Source organism: Podarcis raffonei, chromosome 1, assembly GCF_027172205.1.
Source record: "Podarcis raffonei isolate rPodRaf1 chromosome 1, rPodRaf1.pri, whole genome shotgun sequence".
Lineage (NCBI taxonomy): Eukaryota > Metazoa > Chordata > Lepidosauria > Squamata > Lacertidae > Podarcis > Podarcis raffonei.
In genome coordinates this window covers 104856071-104883943 of record NC_070602.1, presented here as the reverse complement: position 1 = coordinate 104883943, position 27873 = coordinate 104856071, and positions in this window count along the sequence as shown.

Sequence of the window (27873 nt, the reverse complement as noted above, 5' to 3'; positions counted from 1 at the left end):
CAGGGGTCCCTCACTTCATCAGGACAGTTTGAGAGCCGCAGTCTTTTCTGAAAGCCCACGCTACAGCATAGCTGGTTACAGGTAGGCAGATGTTGTTATGGTACAATTTAAGACGAGTGCTGTCATTTGCTGCCAACTAGAGGAATAATGCCGGGTGCATTAAGGGAAGTTGAGTGTTAAAAAAGCGATCGCCTGAAATGACCAAACTAACTTGATAAGGTTTAAAGTGAAAGGGCTGGTATCTAATCTTTTGCACAAGAGAGCTTGAAAAGACAGCCCCACAAGAATATCCTGGACCTAGAGACCAGCTCCAAGGGGCAGTGTTGTTGTGCACCTAACTGAGGCCCACAGCCAGTCCCTGCTCCCTGCCTCCTTGCTCCTGCCCTCACTGTGCAAGTGAGCAGAAAGAAGCAAAGAGAAGGATAAGCAATACCTTGTCCTCTCTCTAGTGCCAGCTTGGGTCCAGAGGGCAAGGTAACTGAGTGGGCAGTAGCAACAGTGCCAAAGAAGACCCTTTGGGAAGGGTACCCCATGAAAAGTATCTTAACCCAGAACCCCCTCCTCCCCAAAACACCTGGAACTGGCAGAAGCAGCAAAGAGATGAGATGGAAAACAGTGGCACGTCAGTTTGCAAAGTGGTGTGAATGCATCTTCTGTTTTCTTGTTATTACAATGGTACCTCGGGTTAAGAACTTAATTCATTCCGTAGGTCTGTTCTTAACCTGAAACTGTTCTTAACAGCTGTTAAGAACAACAGCTGTTAAGAACAACTGTTCTTAACCTCCTGCTGCCACCACGAGTTTTCTGTTCTCATCCTGAAGTAAAGTTCTTAACCCGAGGTACTATTTCTGGGTTAGCGGAGTCTGTAACCTGAAGCGTCTGTAATCTGAAGCGTCTGTAACCCAAGGTACCACTGTATCTACATTTTGGTATTTTCATATAGTGGCTGTATTTTGAGATCGTGTGTATGTTTGTGTGTATATAATTTTAACCTCACTTTCCCAAACAACCATGAGCCCTATTCAGGCATTAAAGGTAGAGCCATTGTGTGAGTGGGAATGCGCTGAGAGTAGCCCCACCCCTGAAGCCCCACCCACTCACTAGCCCTGCCCCCTTGTGTCTGCACAAGTGTGTGGAGGAAGGGCACTGTTGTGCATGCAGTTGTATACACACAGGCTCCCACCCTGAAGATGTTTGTGCCATACATGTGGCTGCCAGGGTCTTGAGCTCAGCAGGGTGCTGCTTCTGTGCTACTCTCGACTCTGAATGTAATGGCTGAATAGGGCTGCTGTCTCCCAAACTGGCTCACTTTGATAACAATAATTTAAAAACAAACTACAAAGACACAATGCACAAGAGAAGAGGAACGGAGGGGGAAATGCAGAGGAGGGAGAGTGGTTTGACACGGCTAGGACAAAGTAGGAAGTAGGAAGTAAGCTGTAAATAGGCATTGATAGCCAGTTTGGGCCAGTTTGATCTTTCCTTGCTGGTGAACATGTGTGGATGGAGTAGATGGAGTAGCTGCAAATTACCTAGCAGCTCCTGTTCTTCTGGTTGGTGTCAGAGCCCAGGCTCTGTTTCCCCACACATTTGTGATCTGAGGGCATAAGTTAGTCATTTAGATGTGCTGGTGAATCATATTAGTGTGTTCCGCATGTCATGTCAACATTTTACAGAGGCATGCAAATGGTACCTTCGGCATTTTTTCTTTTTTGGAAAACAGCACGTGGCATTTGTATATTATTAACCAGGAAATAAATAAGTCAATAAAAACAGGCTGTTGGAAATTGCTTAGATATCCTGATAGTCACTATAGGGCACACCCAGACGGCTATGGAGAAGGGATGCCTTGAGCCCCATGTAGGTGATTTGTTCTGATTATTTCTGAAACTTGAAAAATTGTGACTCACAAACATTTCCAACGTGTAAAGATACCAAAGCAGCACAAGCCCAGCAGATAAAAACCCAAGGTAAAGTTCCAGGTAGGCACACATTTGTAAAATCAGAATTTAGTTCAGTGATTTGATGAAGGAGGGTCTGCCTTAATGGTTAAGGTGATGCTTGTATGCTTAAAACCCACCTTCTTCAGGAAGTTAATGGTGGTTTTCAATCTTGGTTGTAGACCTCTGTTATCACTTATATGACTAAACAGGCGATCAATTCAGAAGCAGTGCACTTGAATGAAGGGGATGGACAAATAAGCAATGAATGATGGCAACAGGAAAATCAAACTCCACTCCTGTTATTCTGTTTTAATGGCTAATACCAACAGGGACAGGACCAGCAAAAAGAGGTTAATGAATTGCAAAGATCCTTTAGAAAGTGATTGACTGGTATTGAAGCTCAGTCAAATCAGTCATAAATATTTACTATTATTAGCAACAGTAGGTTGCCTATTATTTCCAATTGATTTTAAAGCTGTCGGAAATCTACCGCCGCAACTATTAGCCAGTGATGTTGGGGTTGTTTTTTTTAATCAATATTTTCTAGAAACAAACAATTCTGCAGCATGTAAAACGTCTTAAATCCTGTTAAAATCACTTTTCCCACCCCTCCACAAACACTTTGCAAATGATGAAAACACAGGACGTCAAGGCTTCCAATGCCATTCAGAATAACCATTCTAGTGTTCTCATTTATCTGCTGTATTTATTATAACAACTATGAGTTTTACCATTTTGTGGTGCTCTTTATTAAGGCATCAATGAGCCTCAAAGCCAGAGTTGCCTTATTTATTTTACCATGTGAATGAGCCACTTAATAAGTTTTATTTGCAGAAGCTGCATATGGGATGAAGCTTTTCAAGGGTTAATACAACAATGTTCTTACTATTTGTGAACAATGGACTAAGATTTTTCTTGCTATCCCTTTTATAACATGGGAATTGGTAGAGCATTCACCACCCCCTCCTTTCACAGTTTTCTTCTATATTTGAAAAATAGGTCTTCAGAAAGGTAGGTTACCTTTCCGAAAGGTAGGCTTTTTGTTAAACCTTTTAAAAGAACAATTATTTATTTCAAAGGAACATAACAAAAGGGATTTTTTTTAAAAAAAATGAGAGATAACAACAAAGAGTTAACATTTCCCTGGGCAGACAAGTTTCCAATTCAATTAGTTTTAATGAACCTTCTGCTCACTGGTTACTGAACTAGAAAGAACAGCAATAAATGCCCAGAGGAAAGAGAGAGAGAGAGAGAGAGAGGGAGAGAGAGGATATTAAGAGGGTTAGCATATAGTATATAAATTTCTAAGTTGACTAAAAGCTTAGCTGTGATATAGGTCTTTTTTCAAAAGAAGAAACAAAAAGAACAATTGGAACCTAAATGTCCTCTCTCCCCGCCCAGTAAGTAATTGCCCCTATTTCTGCTTCTGCACTTTTAGATTTTAGTCCGGTTTTGCAATTGTACAGTACTGTGCTGGATAAATGAACGTATTTTAAGAAAGCAGCTAAGGCTGCAAGCAGATACCCATGTACTTGGGAGTGGGGTGGGGTGGGGGAGAAATTTGATCCCAGTTTGCGTTTAAAGGCGAACCTATCAAACCCAACTGGGATAGCTCAGTTGGTGGAGATTGAGACTCTTTATCGCAGGGTTGTGGGTTCAAGTCCCACCCTGAGCAAAAAGATTTCTGCATTGCAGGGGGTTGGACTATATGATGCTCGTGGTCCCTTCCAACTCTGTGGCTGTATTCTGAAACAAGATAGGAACCAAGTAGCAGCCATCCTTCGTACTTTTCAGAATTTTGCAATGCACTTTTCCGTCCAAGTCATGTGCACAAAAAAGGGCAATATGTAGTGAAAATAATGGGCAAAAATGCGGGGGAAAACATTTCTTTTTAGAAATGTGCGTAATGGGCAGAATTGCCTACAAAAATGGTTCTCTTAGGAGAAATGAGCAATAAAATGCTGATGGATTTTCACGAGGACTTAAAAACAACAACTCACAATTGGAAATGTGGAGAACTGAAGAGTGGAAAAATGAGAAACCAAAATGAAATGTTCGCCCATCCCTACTTGAGGAGGGGATTGGACTTGGTGACTTTCTGGGTCCCTTCCAACTCTACACTTGAATTAAATGTGACTTACATCTGAGCAAACATGTGTAGGATTGCCCTTTTAAGTAGCAGTGCTGAACCCTTCGAACGGTGTTAGGAAAATGTGTAAATATAACAGCAGGATACATTGAGTTATTATTTGTTCTTCCTTTCCATCTACACATCTCATTTAAACAAATGCTTTGGTAGAAAAGTTTATATAGAGGTGAGTTGCCATCTTTAAATACATAGGTCTGATAAAAGGGTATGGGGGTCTTAATTGATTACGTTAAACTCAAAGTCTACTATTAAACTGCCTTTAGAGCTGCCAGTTGCACCTGTAATACTTCAAGGCACATCCTGGTATGAGTGGGGCATCTGCATGTACCCTTGAACTCAACTTTATCTTGGCTGGGTGACATTTGGGTTTAGCAGATATTCATTCCATCTCTCAAGCTGCTCCATAACATTCTCCATAAGTTTGCTCCATAACAGAAGTTCTTTGGGTGGTCCACAAAGCAATATGTAAAATTAAAAAACCTATTAAAATGCAGTAAACAACAATAAAAACTATAACAAACACTTAAAAAACAAACCCCAACCTGAAACACAATTAAAAGGCAACTCAAAACCAAGAGGCCCACACTATGAAATATGCATTGTGTAAGCAGGAAGCAGGCACCAGAAGGACTATAAAGATGGCACAAGGCAAATCTCTCTCTGACAAGGCTGGTCCATAACTGGGGTACCACTACCATAAAGGCCCTCTCCCTAGTGGTTCCCAGCTTTAAATCACTTGACAGTTTAGGGTCTTAGAAGAGGATCTTGAGTTTTTCATATTGGTACATACTGTTCCACGTTAAGTATTCATCCATTTGTGGCTACTGGGTACAAGAGAGTGGTTGCAACATGCCACATCAGCAAAATTGAAGGATCATCCCACATTCAGAATCTTGGGACTTGTGAAACAGCAATATTTTATTTTAATTTTATTCATGGAAATTCATTGATGATTAAAAAAAAATATTAAGATGGCAATTAATTTTTTCCAAGTTCTTAAATTTCCACCTTAGTCATTCTGATTTTCTGTTAAAGTAAGAAATATCCAAGGTCAATATTCTTTTTGGGATGCGGGTTATAAAATGCAATAATATCCACATGTGTTAATAACACTGGCTGCTGTGTTTGCTACTTTTTTTTAACCTTCATTCATTTAGAATCTCAAAATGGATTTTCAGTTAATCAGATTTCTCATTTTACACACATGCAGATATGTGCAACAAATTGAAATGAAGAATGTTTCATAACCATATATAGTTCATAGTTTAAGAACAATTTTAAGCTGCCTATGATAAACACAGGCAAATATTAATCTATTTTTTCCATTGGATGAAAGCAAGATCAATATCTCCAATTGGCATTTCCTCTTCTTTTGAGAATTAAGTGCTTCCCGCCTCCCCAAGTAATTTTTAAAACTTATGCTCTATTGCTCCTTAGATTCTGACATGCGGCAGTGTAAATAAAAAGTGTTCCTATGCCTTGATCTAGGTGCTAGAACCAATATCTTTTTCAGCAGCGTATGTTGGGTGTTTTAAATGTTCAGTCTTTTCTGAGCTTCTGTTATAGCGTTGCAACGAAACCGTCGGACAACAATCCATGTAATATATTTTATAGATCTCCCTTTATGTGGAAAACGATTCTGAGGCAGTGTCCTTTGGAAACACAAAAGATTACTGTTTATCGAAACTGGACAGAACCCAACAGGCTTAAATTATCAGCATCATTGCAACCACATTTCATTTTTGCATCTAATGCTGTGATAGCTGGACTGTGTTTTGTGTGTGGCTCCTTAGCAGCGCAGCTAAAGAACTGACAAGTGAGTATGTGACAGCCGAACTACAGCTTAGACCAATGGAACTACAAAAGGGAAAGAACACACATGCAGTCCCCCCGCCCCCTGATGTCAAGTTGACTTGTTTACAGTTCTCTATACAGAGCCAAGTCATTTTACCACAAAAATATGGAGTGAGCTATGTGCAACTGATACACTTGGTGCTTGCTTATTCATTTTAAATAACAGAAAGCTTCAGCACTCAGTATGCCTGGACTCGCGGACAGGTGATGCTAAATAAGAAACACATCCCAAGCATGTTAAGTTCATTAAATCCCGATAAATTGCAATAAAGGATTCTGGGAAGGTGGACCTGGATGGCAAAGTAACTCGTGACTCCCACTTTCCTAAACAGCAACTAAAATTCTAGAACTTGCCTTTGAGATATTGCAAGAACTTTGTCAAGTAGCACACGAGAAAATAGAGCCCACAGCCATATAGTAAGCAAAAAAATTCTGTTTGAGTATTGACATGACAGTTTTTGAAAGTTCAAGCAGAAAACCAATTATAATGAGCACCGCAAAGCCCGGAGCCCTGCTGTTCAATAAATAAAAAGTACAACAAACTGTTTTCCAAAAAGGTTCTAGAGAGTTTTCTCCTTGTCCCACTACTTACAATATGATTACATAAATAGTCTCTGTTTGCTGTTGAATTGCCAGGCAGCTGTATTAAAGTACAAATCAAATCAAGTTAGGATTAGAAAGTAAAAGAGCATGGTTTAAAGTAATCTATCCCTCAGGAACTGTGCTCAGATTCATCAAACAGAGCTTAAAGTACAGTATATCTTATACCCTTGTGTTTCTATGCTGCACTGCTGTAAAACCAGTTATTATTTTTGATATCCAGAGAATGTAGCTTGTAGCTTTAGGAGGCTCAGTTGCTTATTTAAAAAGTACTATAAACCTTACCTGTCACTTACTATTATTTCTTTTGGTTAAGACTCACAAAAATGACATCAGGACGTCACACAAAAAGACCTTTTTTTTTTTTAAACTGACCGTCCCATATTTGGCTGTCTAGAATTATTTTGAGCATTTTCAGTAGCTAAATGGGGGGGGGGGGGAGAGGTTTAGGAAGCTATTCAGTTCTGTTTAAAAAAAAAGGAGAGTTGTCTTCCAAAAAACAATGTCTGCTTCCTGTATTTGGTATGCCTTCTGTGGCACAAAGCTTAGCCATTGTGCCATGGGAACCTTTCTATAAAAATGCATAATTTGGTTCTCATCGAAGAGGGAGCCAGTTTGAAACTACCACGCTGGCACATCTTTTGTGCTGCACCTGCACCTTATGTGCAGTAAAATCCTCCTTCCTGCCTCTCAAGGTGATGCAGATGATCAAACTAACCCAAATGCTCTTCAGCACAGTTTGTTATTTATTTATTATTAATTAAATGTTTTAGTCACTTCATTTTTAAAAAAAGGAAAAAAAGGTGGACTTAAACTGTTTTACAGACAATAAACCATATACAGTCGTCGATATTCGACAGTCTAAAGCAAACTTTTTCAGCTGACTTCAGCAAACTTTTTCAACAGGGGGCCTCACCACTGTCCCTCAGACCTTGTGGGGGGCTGGACTATATTTTGAAAAAAATAATAATGAACAAATTCCTGTGCCCCACAAATAACCCAGAGATGCATTTTCAATAAAAGCACACATTCTACTCATGTAAGAGCACCAGGCAGCCCCACAAATAACCCAGAGATGCATTTTCAATATAAGGACACATTCTACTTGTGTAAAAACACACTGATTCCCGGACCATCCGCGGGCCGGATTTAGAAGGTGATTAGGCTGGATCTGGCCGCTGGGCCTTAGTTTGCCTACCCACGGTCTAAAGTTATGGAAGTACAAAGGGCTTCCAGTGTAAATAAACATGGCATAAATGGCCAGAAAGAACAGCTGGTTTGCACCCATATAGATATTTCCCTGTTCAGGAATGAGAAGTAGTACTGAGCTCAAACGGCAGCCATTCATGACATAGATGTGAGATTCTATTCATTTCTTGGTAGAAGAAAAAAATCAGCATGAATTTGGATGTAGAATAAGCACGAGTCCCTTGCTTACGTTGTGAGGTCTGGTTGGTGGTCTCCACTGTTCTTCTGCGGGCATTTCTAGTACAGACAAAAAACTAAGCAAAACTTTATATGGCGATGCAAGTAAACATGCCCATATTTCATGCCCCATACCAGAATATGTCATTATAAAGGTTATATGAGAGGTGTGCTAAAAAATGCAATGGTACCCGGTAGCCTACGTTGGGTCACAGGGATGTTGAATGATTCAGAGTGATGTTATTGATGAAGAATTTGGAGATCCTAAATCTTAATCCCAATCTAATCCTCCAACCCCCTTATTGTGTGTTCTGTTGAAAATAGCTTCCTATTTTTTAAAAACAATTATTTTGTCTAATACAAAGGATTGTCAGAATTACTTGCTGTTCATGCATCACTCTGAAAACCTAAGACATGTTGTCCATTGTAACGGCTGTTCAAGTTGCTTTGTGAACTGTTCAAGTGAATACTATTTAATATCAAACCTTATATAATGTGAGCGAATGCACTGTAGTCTCCAGAATTGTCAACTATCATCTCAATGAAATGGTTTGTATCCCATGCTGTTGCAAAGTCAATTAAGTGAGTGTTGATCTGGGGAAATGTGACCTAGACCTTAATATTCATTAAGGGTTTGCCCAGGCCCCAAGACTCACCTTCTGTCTATATATTTTAAAAAACCTGATCTGTTTTTGAGTTACTCTGTGTTTTCTTTACTTTGATCTGTGATTCGGGTTCTGAGCTGCTGTGTATCAAACAGAAGTTCTGTGTTCCCCCTTCACCATAATGGGGAATCTAAAAATGCCTATAACATTTCCCCCTTTTTGTACAGGAGCTCTTGCAGACTGGATTAAGGCTGCCAAATTGCAGACAAATAGTTCCAGGGGAATCACTTTTCTCCATAATCCATATGCATATTTTTAAGTGGGGAGTAAGGGTTTGTCTCCTGATTTTTTTGATTTATTTTTGTGTGGCCTTAAAATAATTAATAGATGGTTGAGTGGTGTGCATAATTACTGATATACTTTAAAAAACTTTACTACTTTACACTGGCCTTTCTGCTGCAAGTCCTTGCAACATGTGGCTGTCTTGAATGCTGCCTGCAGAATTCTGAAGGGCCCAGGTTTTTGTTTTTGTTTTGTTAAAGCGGAGCTTTAATGTGGGATTTAAAAAAACCACCTTAAATAAATCTTACCTTTACTTATTGGGAAAGATTGAGAGCACAAGGAGAAGTGGACAACAGAGGAAGGGATGGTTGGACAGTGTTCTCGAAGCTACCAGCATGAGTTTGACCAAACTGCGGGAGGCAGTGGAAGACAGGAGTGCCTGGCGTGCTCTGGTCCATGGGGTCACGAAGAGTCGGACACGACTAAACGACTAAACAACAACAACAACCACCTTTAATTAACCCTCTGCTGCTGTGTTTAAGCAAAAATCAACACTCTCCAATGCATGTTGGACAGCCTCACTTCTTACAAAGCTCATGGACCCAGAGTAAGGTAGAGATATAGGAAAACACAGAATTTATAAGGTACAGCAACAAGAGAGCAAGAGAGTGACAGAGGAGCATGGTGGTGTGGGACCTCTGCCTGATCTGATGTTATGACATTGGCTTGGGAGAGGAAGGATAACACCCCATTCATCCTGGTGCATCTCATTATTCAGCCTGCATACAGAGTGTATGTACATCCCTAATATTTATACTATGTTCATAGTTAGGGATAGCTGTAGTAAAATCTGGATGATGAATCTTGCTCGAATTTAAAGTGTCTTGACTTTTCCCCTTATCCTTTTAAGCTATTCCCCTTCCAGTTGCATTCTGAGCCATACACCATTGTACCTATTGAGAGGAATGTCATCAGCTATCATTGTTTAATTATACCAGTGGCAATAATGGAGTAAAATTACCCATTTATTCTTTTCCCCACCCCATATGCATTGGGATTTTTTTTTGGTGGGGGGGGGTCATCTTTTTCAATATGCAATATGTTGTGTTTGGAAAGCTCTTAATTTATGAAATTCTTTTTAATGACATATTGATTTTTATCAGCCACACCAAACTAAAGGCAAATGTACCATGCTGCCATTATTAAAGAAAAACACCCCTCAATAAATTAGAGGTAAACGAAGATAAATGATTTTAAGTGCTCAGTTTGTAGAGTAAATTGAACCCATACATCACGGGCTTTCATTATTTTATATTTTAAATACAGCCAGGTGTATGGGAGTTGATTGACCAGTAATGTAGAATTAGCTATATTGGTCATAACACTGTTTGTGAGAGGTGGGGAAGAGAAAAAGGATATTGTCCTTTTAATGTAAATACCAGGAGCCTAATTTCCATTGGATTCCCCCCCCCCCAAATATTTCTTTTGAATCGGCTTGCTAATCAGAGAACTCTAGCATGGATTATACTGTCTTCTGGGCAGCCCCCCGCCCTGATCCTGCATGGAGAAATGAAGGGCTCCGTGTTAATTTTAAACCTCCCTTTGATTGGGTGAACCTGTCTCCGTTTTCTGTGACACGGTTGCCACAGGTCATTGCCTGGTGCAGTGTACCATGAAACAAACAAATAGAAAAAGGCACCTTCTGGCACTTTAAGTTCCACTGCCATCTGACTACAGCCCCAGTGGTTCAGAATGATGAAAAACAGAGCAGAGCCTTGGACCAAAAAAAAAAGGGGGGGGGACCGGAGGGGGGGAGCTGCTTCTGGTTAGAGTGGGAAAAATGTGTGTGATGATCACATGAGCTGGGAAGGGCAGGATAGACAGCTGAAGTCATCTCAAAACTCAAGAGAAAAGCAGCCGACAAGAGGTCACAATTATATTCTGGTATCGCCCTCCCTTTCAGCGAGATCTGATATATTCAGTTTGTTCTTGTATGGTGCTTAGGGAAGTTCTAATTAAGGGAAGAAAGAATTTTGACACATGTGAAGCAGAGATCAATATTTAGCACTATAATCAGCAATTCCTGATGGTTTGACAGTGTCACTATACACATTGTAACTATCCATTATTCTCTGAGAAGGGAGCCAGGCGAAGGCTAACAGGCTTACTGCAAGCTATCATGAATCACATAAAGCAGTGCCTCATTCACTTCTATTTGCCTTTCTTTTCATCTTCATTCATCCTTATAGAGGAGGTTTGCGCTGGCTGCCACCGGCCCCCCGCAAACTACCATGTTTCTGAACTGCCGCACGGCCACCGATTAAACGTCTGCTTTTATGAAGCGCAATTGCCTGCTTCCAAACAAGAATATTAATATTTTCTTTGCTTATGTGTGCGCTGTATTGTAAAAATGGAGGTGGAGTTCCTTGCTGCTGGGAAAATACATCGCAACTCATTTGCTTTGTTAATGTTCTGTTGGAGGGAAATAGGAAAAGAAAATGCAATAGCACCATATTGCATCATACCAAAAACGATGCTTTATGCAGGCGATGAAGTATGTTCTTCTGTGTTAATGACTAAGTAAAAAAAGATCCTAAAGGAAGAAGTATGTGTGTTGGGGGTTCTTTTTGTAGGTGTATATTCATTGTTACTACCCACATTGGACACCTAATCCTGAAAGTTGGGATACATATTTCAGTTAACATAAACAACAACAATGAAGCACCGATCAAGGCTTAAGGACCAGATGTGTGAAGTATAACCACTTTTATTTACTATAGAAACTTCATTGTGCAAAAATTGATGTTGGATGAAGAACAACAAATATTGCAACTTGGGGAGATGATTCTAGAGGGGGGGAAATGGTCTCAAGTCCTGAACTGAGTGGGAGTCACAATAGTTGCAATTATTGTATCTTTTCCTACTGATTTCGGTGGTTTGTGTCCTACTGTAAAATATGCCCAAGGTAATTGAGAGACAGGACTGGGACACATGCCCCAATACTTGAGGGTGGTTTTTTTTAAAAAAAAACTGCTTCTAAACTGCATATATTTGTATTTGCACAGGACAAAAGTCTTCACACCAAGACTCACTGGGTAGCTCAGTTGGTAGAGCATGAGACTCATAATCTCAGGGTCATAGGTTTGAGCCCCTTGTTGGGCAAAAGATTCTGGCATTGCAGGGGGCTGGACTAGACGGCCCTTGTGGTCCCTTGCAACTCTATGATTCTATTTAGCAGATTCAGCTTAGTAGCAAGAACTTTATCTCCAAAACTGCTGTCACTGAGATGCAAGAGCCTCTTAGATGTCCCATCATGAATACAAGCTGTTGGTGTAAACCAGGCACCCCCAACCTGCGGCCCTCCAGATGTTTTGGCCTACAACTCCCATGATCCCTAGCTAACAGGACCAGTGGTCAGGGATGATGGGATTTGTAGTCCAAAAAATCTGGAGGGCCGAAGGTTGGGGATGCCTGGTGTAAACTTTCTCCCCCCTGCCTGACACTGAACTTCTTGCTTGTGAGTTCCTTGCTCTCGCTCACTGATGCTGGCCACTACGTTTTCCTTCCAGGATTGACACAGAATTGTGGTACTTCATAGCCCTTGTACACAACTATGCTGCAGCAGGGCTGTGCTGTTGATCACACCCACCAGGTGGCCTCTATCGCTGATGAAAACGTCTGCAGAGGGAGAGGCCTTTGTGTGTAGATTTTTGCAGTATCAGGAGCCATATATATATATATATATATATATATATATATATATATATATATGCCAGAGCTGAGAATGGGGAGGCCATGTGACCTTGGGGTGGGGCAGAGGTCACCCATGAAAGGGGTTGCTGTCATAGCATTGTTCTTGACGGTTCTGGAAAGAAAAACAATGGCAGCTGGCAGTAATGAAGAGCTGAGACATGCACCTCTGTTGCATGCAAAGCCAGGTTTCTCTTCTAGCGTTGGCTAACTGTTGGCTAACTCCTTAATCATGGTACTCAGATAGCAAAGTAATCAGGTCCATAATAAACATGGCAATCCTCAGTGTTAGCTCCAGGTTCTGTAGGGACCTCCTCCCTTAGTTAGTCTACCTCCTCACTGCAGCATGTCCAGGGAGCTCTTGTCCAAGGGTACTTTGCTGAGGTGTGTGTCCTCTGACAGATGCCCAACCAGGCCTGTCCTTTACATAAGTCCTGCTACTACATACTCATAAACTAGCATTTTCACTGAGCTGGAAGCCCTTAGCTTAAATCTTCACTTGGCTATGAAGCCACGTGATGGCCTTGAGTAAGCTCTTGGCTTTTGTCTAAAGCAGTGTTTCCCAAACTTGAGTCTCCAGCTGTTTTTGGACTACAGTTCTCATCATCCCTGACCACTGTTCCTGCTACCTCAGGATGATGGGAATTGTAGTCCAAAAACAGCTGGAGACCTGAGTTTGGGAAACACTGGTCTCAAGCTAGCCATCTCCTCCCAGCAATATGGGAGGAAAAGCAGTTACTACATTATTGGGGCATTTGTGACAAACAGCTCTTTGGCAAGGTTGCATGTGTTGCTTTTGATTTTGCGTGCAAGTTCTTATTGTAAAAATGAAAAATAAAGGGCAGCATCAAACCAATGTGTCCCGTGGGGCAGTTCCTGTTCTACAAGTGGAAATCCTTGCACTACCAGAAGGCTTACTAAGCACTATGCTGGATGCAACTAAAGTCTTTTAAAACACCAATATGGGGATAATAATATTGGCCTTTTTTTGTGAGAACCACTGAGATAAAATACATAAAGCACCTGAGAGAAGTTTGTTTACCAGAGTATTTCTGGACTGATTTTTTCCTCCCTGGACTGATTTTAAACCCTAACAAGACCCTTTTAAGTGGTTTATAATGCTTAGCCAATCAATTAAGGCAAGTTAAAACATTACAAACAGGGCTAAAACATAGATGAAGAACCGAAGAGCAGAAAAATTAAAATGTCATTGTCGTAATTAAATACCATTGAAAGCCAGACAAAACAGAAACTTTTTTTAAAACTGCCTACTTAAAAACCATCTGGGGCAGAGCTAGTCCAACTTTTTCCAGGAGGGAATTCTGCATCCAGGGTACTGCCACATTGCAGGTTCCCACCAAAGAAACCCATTTAAGTGATGGGATAAAAAGCACGGTCTCTGAAGAAGGTTGCCTTTCTGATCGCCTAATCTCAAACATGGCATTATGTTGTTGCCATTTTACGCTACAGAATACCCGCTAGCAGATTGCCAGCAATTTCTAGTCAAGATGAAATTCCTCCTTTGCCTAGCTGGTTATAAAAAACTAACTTGTTATTTTATCTAGATTTTGTCTTACACAGGATGTTTTTGTCCTCTTTTTTAGGATGGGCAAAATGTGCCTTCCACTTAATTGTTGAGCTAATTTGTGGTAGTGTATCACCCCCACGCTCCTATTAATGTAAATAATGTGCCCTGTTATTAACATAGAGAAATTAGAACGGTTGGAAAAGGGTAACGATATAATCTGACTCAGTTTTAGTATAGAAGAACCGCATCTCAGACATTTTCTGCCCAACAGTCTCACATTTTGCCGGCTGCACTGTGGAGCTGGAGGTGGATGTGAAAAAGATCTGGCGTCCTGCAGCGCGGCTCTGTTGCTACCGTGAAGGTCCCTGTCCTGCGAGGTGCTGAGCTTGCTGGAGCACCCTCTCTGCCTTTTGATTTAAGCCAGGAATTGAGATCGCTCAGCACCTTGAAGGATTGAGCTGTAACCGAGATGCTGACACAGACTCAGATACTGACTATCCCAAGTACCACTAATTAAGGGCTGTCCAACTGTGCTTTCTGTTGAGCCGTTTGCTCTGGTGGGTGACAGGAAACAGCCTGGGATCTGTCTGCAGGATGACATAACAAAGGAGGGGGAGGGGAAGAGTCAGAGAGAACGGGCTGGTATAAAGAGATCTAAACTAGATTAAGCTTGCTCGATCTCGTGAATATGTAGCTTGAGATTTAAAAGCGTGACTTTATTTTTCTGCCGTTTTCGTTGTAATGTGTCAAATTTTGGCTCTTCCGGTTGCATCTGCTCTTGTGCAATAATCATCACACTATCAAATCCTATGCTCCAACCATCCCTATTTATTAGGGATAGTCCTTATTTTCTGGCTTCTAACACTTATACCTTTTTGTTTTTAAACCTTTGGGGGAGGTTTCAGCCAGAGTTGTTTAAGTTGCAATATTTTCAGCCTGCAGTCCTCCTCCTCCTCCCCATTTCCCTAGAAATTAAAACCTTTATGGGGGTGGTTAATACCTGTCTATTTGTGCATGCTTGTAGTGTACTGCCTTTCATTCCAGAAGGTACAGCTGGTGAGCTTCACTGTGAACATGTTACAGGACAATTATGGTAGTGTTGCTTTTTTTTATATATATATGAAAATGCTTATCTTTATCCCAAAGAACAAACACCCTCTTTGTTTTTCAATCAATTTGGGCCAGACTATTGTAGAGTAAATTAACACAACACACAGCATGTGGACAACAGCTTTCAGCCATGTGTAAAGGTAGAGAATGAGACTCAGTAGGAGGTTCTTGGTATGAGAATATGGGAAATACAAGTGGAACAGGAGTGTCTCTATTTTGATCTGTGAAGTATGGGGAGGAGGTATGTAAATTCCTGAGAAATGTGGAAAGGCAGATAGTCAAAATGTGTGAGAAGGAGAGTGTGTAGCCTTGTTTTTAGAGTAGGACTTTGAGGAAGATCCTTATTTTTAGAGTGGGGATGTTACCATTTGTGTTAAGTTGTTGAGGGGTGCTGAAACATGAATGGTTCACTCACTTTTCAACTTCTGGAACTCAAACCGAACTTGGAGCAGGTTCACACATTTAAGTTGGAACCGACTGAAGCTGTCTTCTTAGCATGCACCATACATATATTCTGGAATCCTAGCTGTTGTGGAAATTGCTGCGACTGATGTCTGTGAACTGCTGGTGGCTGTGTTATATTGCTCATGGGAATGGAAAGCCTCTGGAAGTGTGTTATATTGGCTCAGAGTTTTTCATTATGTTGAGTTGCCGACTTTTGGTTTCAGAAGTTCTTGTATCTGTGTAGGACCAGTGGTATAGCCAGGGTTTTTACACACACTAACTCTGGCATTTACTGCCACAAGATGTAATGTGGACATTCACCTCGATGGCTTTGAAAGGAGTTTAGACAAATTCATGAAAGATATGTTTATCAATGGTTACTAGCCATTATGTTGTGCACTGCCTACAATATCAGAGGCAATAGGCATCTGATTACCAGTTGCTGGAGATCACAAGTTGGGAAAGTGCTGTTTTGCTCATGACTGGGAGCTTCCTAGAGGCCTTTTCTTGGCCGCTATGAGAACAAGGTGCTGGACCAGAAGGACCTTTGGTCTGATCCAGCAAGGCTCTTCTTGTGTTTTGATAGGACAGGGAACAGAGCCCGAGTCGCTAAGCAAAGATAAGTAAAAAATAATAAAGCTTCCTGTGTGATTTGGGGAACCTCCAGATTAGATTTTGGGATGTGCAGGGGTAGGGGATTTATATATATATATATATAAATATATATATATATATATGCCACATTTTGTATGGTAATATTTGGGGAGAGACTATGACTGAGTGCCAGAGCACATGCTTTCAATGCAAAAGATCAGAAATTCTTTATCGATACAAAATTTTAAATTCTCTTCTGTTGCCTATGCACCATTCAGAACCTCTAACAACAATTAAAACCAACAGTGAAATATTTCCCCCATTAAAATGCAACATAATAGAAAGAGACAAACGGCAGCAGCTGAAACAGGCATTGGATAAAGCAAATGACTGCCCGAAGCAGGAAGGTTTTCCCTTATGGTCTTTCATTGTGTGGCAGAGGGCCAACTGAGCCTTTCTGAGGCAAGGAGTTCAATTCAGGTGTGGCCACAGGGGAGACCCTTCTCTAGTCCCCATGAACCAAGGCTCCACCATTATTAGGTTATAGAAAAAGGTATCTCCATCTGGATGCATGCAGCCTGGTTGCAGGGAGATGGTCCCTATGTTTTCCTGGCCCTAAACCATCTGCGGGAGGGTGTGTGTGTGGAAAATGTCATCACCAATGTTTTGAGTGGTGTTCAGAAATAAATTGGTACCTAGTTCAGTACTTCCATGACAGATGTCATATAATCCTGTCCCCATGCACCCATCTTCATCCTGGGTCATCTCTGGCCCCTGTAGTTATGATCAGGGGCAGGTGATATGAAAGACCCCTGCCTGAAATCTTGGGGGCCACTACCACTCTGAGTTCACCTGCTAGAAGGCAGTATTTTTATTTTTTTACCCTGCTCAGTCTTGAGAGGTTCAGGTAGATCAATATCTATAAACACATTGGGAGGAATTCAACATAGCGTTATGGCAATCATGCCATCAGCCAGGGCTTTTTTTTCCAGCTGGAGCTCACTGGATCTCAGTTGCGGCACCTCTCAGGTAGGCGCCATTGCCATTATAAGAGAACTAGGGAGGCGTTCATGGTGAGTTCCAGCACCTCTTTTTCTAAAAAAATTGCACTGCCATCAGCACAATGATTTCAGCTTGCCAGATGGAATGATACCTCATTTGATCCTTCTGTACCCTGTTCTGATGGTTCTTCCAACCCACCAGAGCCAATTTGGTATGTGTGTGTGCATGCACGATTGCATCAGTGAAAGCCCATGCAAGGACTTTTGCCGGCAGGATTCATTAGTTGACTCTGTCCCATATAAAATGTCTCTCTTCCACTTTGGGGGGGAGAGAAGTGGCAAGAGGGGCTGGTACTCAAGACTCTAAGCCCAGTGGCCAAAAAGGTTGACAAACCCTGTCCCACAGAGGAGGATAAAAAAACAACAACTATGGCCCTGTTTTGAAATCTGGCACCCAAAATCGAATTTAAGAGAGACGTAGGAAATGCATGAAGCTAGCCAAGCACTTGGCCATAACGCCTCCTGCTTGTTTCTCTGTGTGTCAAACACTGTCTAGCTCTCTGCAGCACCATCTTTCCTACAGCACTATTATTTAATTGTGAGCCAAAGATCAGAGGTCTTTAACTCTTTAACTGAATCCCAATGTCTGCCAAATTCAATAGCTGTCATTCCTTTAGAAAAAAGACAGTGTAATATGTGTGTTCTGATCTAATTTTGCAGAAGAGAGACACAATTTACATACAGTTTATTTAGTTAAGCCCCCAAAATCAATACCTTTGTCTGTAGCTCTTTTATTTAAAATATATCATGACATGGCAAACTGCTGTATAAACGAATGTTTCTAAACCACACACGTTGCTAATGTTTTCATATGGCATGCATTCCCTCCCCACCAAAAAAAAGTTTGAGCTGCAGAATTTAATAGAAGAGCCTAAATGTGTATTAATATTGGATTCTTAAAGAATGCTAAGGGTTTTTTTCCTATTAAAAAAACAGTTCTAAAATTGTAAATATTGTTTTGAAAGGTCAGTTATTTACCCAGGACCTATTTACTAAATGGAGAACATATTTCAAGGAAAAGTAATACAGAAGGAGTCATGCTTAAGAGTTTTAAAAAGATAATTTTTTTAATAAAAAAAATGCCATTCAGTAAAAATGATAGCTGCCTTAGGCTACAGCCAAGCTAACAAAAACTTTTATTTCTGAAAACAGCCTATTTTGGGTAGATCTCAAACTATTTCTCACACTGTGTAAGGAGGTTACATCATTTTTGTATAAGAAAGCACTCTAAAGAGAATTACTACAGCTTCTGCCATATCATGATTTGTTCCACAATGAATAAAGCTGCAATCCTTTCCATACGTACCTGGGAGTAAGTCGCAGTGAATGCAGTGGCCCAGTTTACACACAACACCCAGCAAAGTTATGGTTTAAGCCTGAATGAGGGAATGTACAGAAACCATCGAGCTAAGCCATGGTCTAGCTGCTATATCCGAACCTGGGCTTGTGGTTTGCCTCCCTCAAACAAAACAAAACAAAACAAGTGGTTTGGATGTGAGGCTAAGCCAAACCAAACCAGGGCTTAAGTTTCAGGTAAGTGTGGCCACAAAACTGCCGGTGAAGCTGCTGTTTTTGCTGTAAGTACCTATATGCAGGGCCGGCACAAGACATGTTGGCACCTGAGGCAGAGCCTAAAATGGCGCCTCCCCTCCCTTCCAGCCTGGAAATAAGGGGATCAGGGAAGATGTAGATCAGGAACAAGGGTGGCGTTGGGGAAGAAGGGAGATGGATCTGCTGCCTTTGGTGGACCTTGCTGCCTGAGGCCATTGCCTCACCTCGCCACATGGGTGGCCCTGCCCTGTCTGCATGCTTGCTCATTCACACTCAGTCATGGTTTGGCTTGACATTATGTGTGAACCAAGCCAGTGGGGGTTTCATCTTTCTAAACATTCATCGGATTGTGCTGTAAAGCCACAGCTTGCAAAGTTCTGCCTCAACTGAACTCTAGTGGCTATATCAGCATCAAAGTCACCATAATGCACTTCTTTTTACTTGGTTCCTGCTTCTTGTAGCAACATGGAAAATATATCCTATCACCACAGAATGTGTCATTAAAGCTCGGATTCTAAAAGTCAAAATATTTGGTGGCATGGAAGCTGATAATGCTTCTTAATGATTTAATTTGACAGTATTGCTAATAACTTTTGCAGTCTTCGTGAGCAGCTATAGATCTGTTTGTGGAGTATGATTAAAATGTTGCGGGGTTTTTTTCTTTTTTGTTTTAAAAAGAGAGAGTGTAGGGAGAGAAAAAATATCAGAATCGTGTTTGCTCTGTAGCAATGTCAGGCCATATCTGTGGTTCCATTTGCAGAATGGTCCATCCATGTCATCACACCAACATCCCGAAAACCTCTCAGGATACTCACAGGGCACAGGCATGCATCACAACCTACAAGCCTCTTAAGTAAGGATCCCCAAATTCTCATCCACAGACCACCAGTAGCCCATAAGCTTCTTTCAGGTGGTCTGTGAAGAATGGGGGGAGCAGAAGGTGCGAAAGGTGAGCTCAGCAACTGCTCTGTCATTCTGGGGAACCCGGCAGTCCATCTGGAAAGTGAACTGGATGGACTCAAAGACTAGTGCATTAGAATTATTACAATAGGCACAGAAATATTTAAGTGGAACCCCAAGTGGTGGGGGGGGGTAGGGAAGGTTTGGGAACCAATGCTCTGAGTGCTGTTCTTGTATTCAGGATTGGGGCAGTTTGGGAGTGGAACTAGAAAGTTGTACATTGCCAATTATTTAACATTCCATTTCGATACCATGCTATCAGTGTTTAGAGTAATCCCAGAGTGGCACCTGCAACGTATTGCAGCCCCTCCAAGTGCCCCTATTTTCCAGAGACAGCCCTGAATTTACAGAAGGTGCCCCAGTTTCTGATTTGATCCCAGAATGTCCCGCTTTTCCTTAGAATGTCTCTATTTTCATTGGAGAAATGTTTGCGGGTATGGAGTTATGTGACCCCCAAGCCAAGGAGATAAGTAACTATACAACCTTTAGAATATATCTGAAGGCAACCCTTTATAGGGATGTGTTTTAAAAAATGTTTAATGGCTGGTGTATAAATAATGTTGTTGTTGTTGTTGTTGAATAGGATGTCCCTGTTTTCATTGGAGAAATGTTGGAGGGTATGCACATTGTAAACAATAAAACAAACATATAAGACAGTAAATGCAACTTGACAGTGCAAAACGTGGGAGAAACTTTATTGAAAAGAATGGAACTTATTTCTGTGTTAGCCCTGTATAGGATTGAACTGGCAGGGTCAAGGTTTAAAATAATTCACATTTATCCAGATTCGTCATTGGTTTTGATAATGCCTCTCCACTCTTCCCCCATAGCCCTAAACTTACAAACAAACCTCTGTTGTCTTGACTGATACCAGGCCTGCCACTCCTGCAATAGGCCCCCTTTGTGTGCAGAGGTTGCCAGTCACAATGAATACAGTTAAATTGAATTCCCCCCCCCCCTTCTGATCTAAACCATATATCTCTCCAGAGGAGAGAGCCTAATGCATTACTACAATCCATTCTAGAGCTGCGGCAGAGAATTGCTCTTATTTTGTGATCTTTCGGGTCTTTATAAGACATAATTGTGATATGATTTGTTCCCATACACACATCACTTTGCGGGAAATGTCTTTTGTACTGAAATAGGACATGAGGGATGCCCCAAGAAAGCAAGCCTAGATTTCCACATTTTGACAGTTTAGCCCAGTAAATTCTCATCTGCATATCTCCTTGCTTTAATTTTGGTCAGCACAGCTTGGGTTCACAAAGGAACACCTTTAGCTCTATATGTTGTTGTTGTTTTATTGTTATTGTTATTGTGTATATATATATATATATATATATATATATATATATATATATATATACCACTCTTCATCAATTACAAAATAAAACACAAGTAAATAATTAAACCAAAACAACAAAACAATAACCCCCCTGTCCAGTTCGGTTTACGTGGTGTGAACATGGTACTTCCAAATACTGTTTGTCCATCTACGTGCTTTGAGCATTAAATAAATTTGTCAGGTGGCTCTTTCAATGCTATAACCTTCAGAATTACAAAACTGTTCATTGCTTCACATGCAGCATTCCCCTTACAGATGTGTGTACTACACCAATTGCAAAACTTGAGGACTGGAAACTTGCGCTTTTAAATGAAAGTGGAGATTCCCAGGAAGCTGAATTCTGCCCCCAGTACTCGCATTCAGTCTATAGTCTGAATTTTTCTTTTCTCTCTGGTTGTTGTGCAAACATTTCATCTGAAGCTTCCTTCCTTCCTTCCTTCCTTCCTTCCTTCCTTCCTTCCTTTCTTTCTTTCTTTCTTTCTTTCTTTCTTTCTTTCTTTCTTTCTTTCCCTGTTTGACTGACTTCATGCCCTCGTCCTCTGAAACCTTAAACAGTAAACTCAGTGACTGCTCTGAAATGTTTAGTGAGGGCAGAGCTGGTCACCAGTGTAGATGCCTTTTTATTACTGCTGATTTTACCTGACAAGTCACTCACAGAGTTCCAAGAGAGGCAGTCGCTCCTAAAGAACTTCAGCTGATTCCTCCCCCCCCCCGCCCTTGTTTCTCAGTTGAAAATGCCAGCTTATTACAAGGCCTAAAGTATTTATCATTTTATTTTCCTTAGCTAGGTCATCCCAGACCCTGTTAAGCATCCTCTGTAGCCCTTTAACAGGCGGCATAAGAGAATGACAACAGCCCACGGTGTTAATTAAATACATGGAAATTTATGTATAAATTTATGTATAAATACATGCCTTTTGCAAAATGAATTTATGGCTACTCTGTGGTGCCTTGGCTAGCCTTTCCTTATATGCAGGACTGTAGTTCGCTTGCTTTATTGGATGCTTCAGTTCATTTCCCTTGAGCTTTCCCTCGTTTAATTGCTGAATTAGCTCATGTGGGAGCAATGAATGCATCATGTGGTTTTTTTTTTTTTTAAATCTCATCCTTTCTAACTCCTAGAGATGAGCTGTATTGTGAAATAATTCCAGACATTTCATATGTCATGCTTAATTTTTGGCTGGGCCATTGCTGCCACTGACCCCAGAGTTATATGAGTTAGTTTTGAGTATTGTGTTACCGTAGTTTCCCTGGTTATATGCCAGGTTATGGCAGGCCTTCTTTTCTGATTTTTAACGTTCCTTTTTGCACTGCAGGACCTGTTGCATGATAGAACTGTGGCCTCTTGATTGATTTAGTTCCATGTTGCACTCAGTTTTAAACGAGTTCAGCCGGAGTTCACTGGAACTCAGTTCTGGCACCTCTCAGGTGGGCGCCATTGCCATTAAGAAGAGAACAAGGGAGGCGTTCCTGGTGAGTTACAGCACCTCTTTTTCTAGAAAAATAGCCTAAGAGAGTGCAAAGCATGACTGGAGAGTTCAGAGGGCCACATTTGGCCCCCAGACCTAAGGTTCTACACCCATGATATAGAGTGAGGTTTGGAAGCACTGCCCTCACTCTTGGCTTCATTGATGAAAACAGCTTTTAGTGAGAGCCAGTGTGGTGTAGTGGTTAAGAGCGGTAGTCTGGGGAACCGGGTTCACGTCTCCGCTCCTCCAGATGCAGCTGCTGGGTGACCTTAGGCTAGTCACACTTCTTTGAAGTCTCTCAGCCCCACTCACCTCACAGAGTGTTTGTTGTGGGGGAGGAAGGGAAAGGAGAATGTTAGCCGCTTTGAGACTCCTTGGGGTAGTGATAAAGCGGGATATCAAATCCAAACTACTACTCCTCCTCCTCCTCCTCCTCCTCCTCCTCCTCCTCCTCCTCCTCCTCCTCCTCTTCTTCTATGTAGCGCTACCTGAAGCCAGATCAGAGGGACAATGCTTCATGCCCTCGCTTTGGAGATGTGTGTGTAAAAAGAGGGGGAGGGGGCAAAAAAGAGAGAGTGCGGTGGTTTGTGAAACACTTACCCCACCCTCTCTCAGGTCCCATCTTGGAACAAAAAAGTTGCATGAAGAACTTTTAACCCAGTGTTAGTTTCAGATATACCGTATTTTTTGCTCTATAAGACTCACTTTTTCCCTCCTAAAAAGTAAGGGGAAATGTGTGTGCGTCTTATGGAGCGAATGCAGGCTGCGCAACTATCCCAGAAGCCAGAACAGCAAGAGGGATTGCTGCTTTCACTGCTCAGCGATCCCTCTTGCTGTTCTGGCTTCTGAGATTCAGAATATTTTTTTTCTTGTTTTCCTCCTCCAAAAACTAGGTGCGTCTTGTGGTCTGGTGCGTCTTATAGAGCGAAAAATACGGTACTTAAATGGCTTTTCCTGCCACTGCTGCCCATTTGGTTTTATGTATTGTGTAAACGATAACAGCAAGATCTCAGCTGCATAATAACAAGTTGATTTTCCTTTTATTTTACTTCACTCTTCACTTCCTACCCCAGGACTTTCTTTCAGTTCGCACTTTTGTTATCAATATCCAGCCTGCTCTTGATGGGGAAGGAACTTTTATCTGTAGAATATTTTTTAATGACCATGAAATGTTATTCTTAATGTCCACCCAGAAAATACAAAACAGAACCGTATTGATTTGTATGTTATTGTCAGAATTGCTTTAATTGCATCAAATGACATAATTGGTGTAAATAGGTGTAATGATGTCATTAGCATGCATGATTGTGACATTTAACAATGTAATTAAAATGTGTAATGACATGGTAAATGTCCTTATTAAACTACGTGAGAAAAGCACTGCAGGTGGATAGGGCATGGTGTTTTTTTTAAAAAAATTCAATAACACTGTCATTTGTTTATGTTCTTTTAAGAACTATTGCCATTTGCTTGGTTCATATTAAAGCTGATTCATAAAAAACAACAACCTCTGAGTTCTGTAATGTTGAGGAAACATACTACAATGCAGAAAAGTTTTTAAGGCTGTAATCATACTGTGTATAGCAGGTATGAAATCTCTGCCCGCTGCCAAATGATGTAAGACTTCCTCATCAGCCTTAGCCAGCATGGCCAGTGAACAGGGATGATGGAATTTGTAGTACAACAGCATCTAGAGTACGTTTCCGAACGCAACTCAAAGTTTTGGTGCTGACCTTTAAAGCCCTAAACGGCCTCGGCCCAGTATACCTGAAGGAGTGTCTCCACTCCCATCGTTCTGCCTGGACACTGAGGTCCAGGGCCAAAGGCCTTCTGGCGGTTCCCTCACTGCGAGAAGTGAGGTTACAGGGAACCAGGCAGAGGGCCTTCTCGGTAGTGGTGCCTGCTCTGTGGAATACCCTCCCATCAGGTGTCAAGGAAATAAACAACTATCTGACTTTTAGAAGACATCTGAAGGCAGCCCTGTTTAGGGGAATTTTTAATGTTTGATCTTTTATCGTGTTTTTAATATTCTGTTGGGAGCCGCCCAGAGTGGCTGGGAAAACCCAGCCAGGTGGGCAGGGTATTATTATTATTATTATTATTATTATTATTATTATTATTATTATTATTAACAGAGTCACAGGTGTTAGAGCTGTTTAGCGGAATCTATGATCTGGACCTTGTGTGGAAATAAATGAACTTTCCACCCCAAGAATGCGTTTCAAAGCTTTAATGCAGAACAGTCCTAAAACCAATTACATATAAATGTTACTAAGAACAAAATACAAAGTAACACATTGCACTCATGTAGCAGGCAATGCAGTTCAGGCCTTTAAGTCCTTTAATACAGCCCAGGAACTTCATTTTCTGATCCCAGAAAGTGATGCCGTTATGCTGCAAGCTTCTTCTCCCGACGTTCTGAGCTGGCTTCCCACAACATGGAGACATTGAGCTTCTAAGATGTCAACTTCCTACTGAAGAGGGACCTGCTCAGGTTTCCAGGATAATGCATCCAATATCCTAAAGCCTTCAACTTGCCCTTTTTATGCCTTTGCCAGAGCGAAATCTCTCACTTAATTGCAAACTCCTCTGCTTTGCAAATGCAAATGCAAACTCCAAACTTTAACAATAAGTTCTCCAGCCCTAGTGTAAAGGACATTTCTACACTGATGTTTGTTGCTGGGTGGTAAATCCTATTTAATTTATTTCTGAGTAGACATGAGTTGAAAACCTATTTCCCAAGTAGGCAACTGAAATCTCAGCTTCTCTTCCTCAGTTTTCCCATCTAGGAAATTACGTAAACGACTGTGAAACGTATTTTGGCTTATGGTGTATTCCGTGTTTATGCTGGCAAATGAATATTCTGGCCAAAGAAAAGTGGTCAGCTTTGTAAAAATTGGTCAGCTATGTAAAAAAATAAAATAAAATCTGACCAAACTGTGGGAGGCAGTGGAAGACAGGTGTGCCTGGCGTGCTCTGGTCCATGGGGTCACGAAGAGTCGGACACGACTAAACGACTAAACAACAACAATAACAATGTAAAAATTATAAACATATTCCATTGAATTCTGTGGGATACTAGCAGGGCTACCTACATGAGCTGCATTGAGTGGTGTCCAGATATGTGAAATAAAGGAATTAATACATTTTAAAAAGTCATGTAATAGCCAGCTGGGATAGCTCAGTCGGTAGAACATGGGGTTTGAGCCCCATGTTGCGCAAAATGCTGCAGGTGGCTGGAAAATAATAATAATAATAATAATAATAATAATAATAATAATAATAATAATAATAATAAATTTTTATTTATATCCCTCATGATTATTTATTATTCATTGTTCATTCCAATTCTATGATGATCTGTTTTTTATTTTCTTAATAGCTTTTATAAACTACAATATTTTAGGACTTTCTAAGTGGTACAATAATACACACACACACACACACACACACACACACATACACACACAGAGTTACAACAATACAAAAACATGTAAAACTGATAAACATGAATTTGTAGATTCAAAAACATTAAACTTATGGGCTGGGAAAAACTGATAAGGCTTCACAAGACATCTGAAGCACAGCTTGGACACGGGAGGCAGAAGTTTGTCAGAATTTCACTGGTTTTCTCCACTATGCACTCATCCTCGTAGAGTTTTGTTCAATACAGTTCTCACAACCAAAGGTGACTGTATTTCCCCAGAAATAAAACATTGTGGTTTGTGATATGGGGAAAATGGGATATCTCTGCAAAAGGAGTGCTATCTACAGAAAAGGCACCAGTGCCCCTCAGAACAGATTAGTAAAAATACACAAATGAAACCTTAAACCTGAGCATTTATAGCACAAAAACTGATTGCGTTAATAATACTGGTACAGTTTCAACTTTTAGTGGTTTATGGGAAAATGTCCAAAGCTTTTACGCCTACAGGCTGCATTTAGTATTGTTTAATGCATATGCTCATTCAAAGAGCTGGCCAAGCTTAAAACTTGGAAGAGGGATAACAAATCTTGGATTTTAGTCTTACAGCTTCAAATATGTAACCTGGTTTTCTGTGCATTTTCACTGCAATTCTTTGTTGATTTGACAGAGCGCAAGGACCAGGATTAAAAAAAGCAGATTTGATTAGGAGCTATATGCAACATATAACTTGCCATGTCATTCTTCTTTTTCCATTGCCCTTGATATATTTTTTCCTGTTGGTGAAGTGACGGACTACATATTTTATTTGGAAGTGAAGCCCCATCGGATTAATTGAGCTGTTAAATTCCAGTCCTAAGCATACTGGGGTGCAAGTGCCATTGATCTCAGCTGGACTTTCTTTTATGTAAATATGCTTAGGACCACAGCACATCAGACTGAACTCCCTGATTCAAAAATAACCTGGGCTATAAGCTCATTAGGAAGACATAATGCAAGCCACTCCTGCTCCACCACTCTACTTGTAATATTGAGATAATGATACTGGCCCAACTTATCAGGTTGTTCATAAGAATTATTGGGATATGCTTTCAGCATATTTCTCTATTAATGCTGCTGCTACTTCTTGCCCTCCCCCTGCTTCGTACCCATTGCCACAGGTTTCAGTTTCCTCTCTGCTATGAGCCAAATACTCATGCAGCGTTTTCCATTTTTTGAAAGAGATTTCTAATTTGGAGAGAGAAAATATACCCATTGACCTAGATGAATTTTAACTAAAGACTGTTTCAGATCTTTATTCATTTGTGCTTCATTCATAAGACCAAACAGCATTCTGCTTGTTTCCAACATATTTTTTTGCCTTTTCTTTGTTTTGTAGTAGACATGGAATTAGGGCTGCTTTGGTTGCTGTTTGAATTATGTTTATTTGCCCAGAAGCTATCCCGAGACTGTAAATCTGATGAAGTGTATTAATTTAGACACAAGTACGGCTGATCTATCCATGCATGTACATCGCTTGACATTGTGCCGTTGCCTCATCGCTGCTTTGCATCTGAATGTGTGAATGGTTTCTATGGAAAAGTATTGGCTTGCATGGTTTAATTGGGCCCACTCAACTTGCAGGCCTGGCGCTGCTACAGGTGCCCCATAATATTAATTCTGCAATTGTAAGGAAGTGATCTTTTAGGATGCCAGCACATACACTTGGGAACTCCCTGCCTGTTGACATCAGGCAGGGACCTTCAATAGTTGTGTTTGGTAAACAGTTTGAGGATCTAT